This window comes from Mauremys mutica, unplaced genomic scaffold (assembly GCF_020497125.1).
Source record: "Mauremys mutica isolate MM-2020 ecotype Southern unplaced genomic scaffold, ASM2049712v1 000491F_np12_subseq_293143:326495_obj, whole genome shotgun sequence".
NCBI lineage: Eukaryota > Metazoa > Chordata > Testudines > Geoemydidae > Mauremys > Mauremys mutica.
In genome coordinates this window covers 27021-28695 of record NW_025422979.1, presented here as the reverse complement: position 1 = coordinate 28695, position 1675 = coordinate 27021, and positions in this window count along the sequence as shown.

Here is a 1675-nt window from a genome sequence, read left to right as displayed (position 1 = left end):
GAGGGCTATTTCAACCACCATTGGGCATCAGTTCCTACTGCTGCTCTAGCGCCTCCTCCAGGAGAGAGGGACCTTAGGGTGCTCCCTACTGAGAGAGAAATGAAAAGTCAGTCACTGGGGTGGGGCCTGCACAGGAATTAATGGGCAGAGTCAGACAAGAGCCTGTGGCATGGTGCTTGAATGAGCGGAGGGTTACACACAATGATGGGATGCAGCTGTGACGGAGTGTGATGCAATTAATACATACCGGGATTGAATTGCGGGTTATGCTCATAAATCTAACTGCAATTAGTACAGGTTTCTGGATTAGAGAGGACATGAAAAGGAAAGCAGAAGGTTAGAGTGCACATGCCATTGCTCCCTTAAAAGAACTTCTAGAGTCTTTCAATGTCATGAGTGAGTCAGCTCTCTGCAGCATCAGCAACAACGCACAGCTGAGCCCCAAGCTTTGCAAAATAACTGTTGAAGCGCCTGTTTGGAGCAGATTTAGCATTGGCTGCAATTCACAAAGCAGGATTTCTGATAGGACATGCCACAGGAGGATACTGGATCTTTATAAATGGAGAGCCTGCTCTTCCTTTCAGCAGCACAGACCTGGGTTGACTGTCCTGTGATAAATCAGCCATTCTTTCTCATTCTATGAGCAGAACACAGCAGATGACAGCCTGTTGCTTATTCAGCTTACAGCAAAGGGGGACACAGGTCGCTTCAATTCCCAGACTCTGCCTCTCATTCATCTACCCAGTTGGGTGTGTGAAAGCTAAATGAGCTGGTATTCCAAACTCCCAGAAAGGCAGTGGAGGAAAAGAAAGTGACCCTTTATAGGCAGCTCAGTTCAGTCCTCGCTGCTGAAGGCAGTACTAATGAAGTGACTTGCACACAGAGAGTCAAAGCAAGGGCTTGGTTAAGGGCAGCTTCACCCCAGATTCCCCCTGAAGTTATGTAGGAGGGAAACAAGTGAAGGGTTTTAACACAGTGGGCAGTACCAGACAGCAGGCCACTGCGGGATTAGGGGACGTGAGTGCAGGAGTGAGGAGGTCATAAACAGAGCCAGCAAAGAGTTGATTAACACAGGATAAATTAGTCCAAATTTGCGAAATATATCCCCAAAATGTACAAATGAGCCTGTGAAATCCAGAGACCACGTTTCTGTGGCACTTTCCTTTAGAACTCTTGGCAGACACCATTCCCATCTCCTTTGGGCTTTTTTTTTTTGGTATAAATGTGTGGCTCAGGAAACGCAAGGAGCCAAGTGCAGGACTGAGGTTCAGTCTCTCTGTTGGCCCTGGATATGATGCTTTGGGAGGTGTAAGAGGCTAGGGAGACTGTAATAGGCAGGAGGAGAAGATTAGGGGAGATTAGTCTGAGTGAAAAGGAGAGGAAAGGACGGGGCTGGCTTATCAGTACCAAATTATTCTCTGATTTTCAATTTAGTACCATGCACATTCTTCTCAGTTACAACAGACACACTGAATAAACTATGCAAATACACAATAGCTGCATGGACACGAGGTTCTCCTTTGAATTTTATGTATAAAAGGAAGTTACGATCAATGACATGGCTGGAGAAACTTGTCCTCCTAAAACAAAGGAAAGGTCTGCTCCATTTTTTCCTGACACAGGAACAGAACATACTACCAGCTCAGCCCCTTCCCACCCTCCACCCGAATCTTAC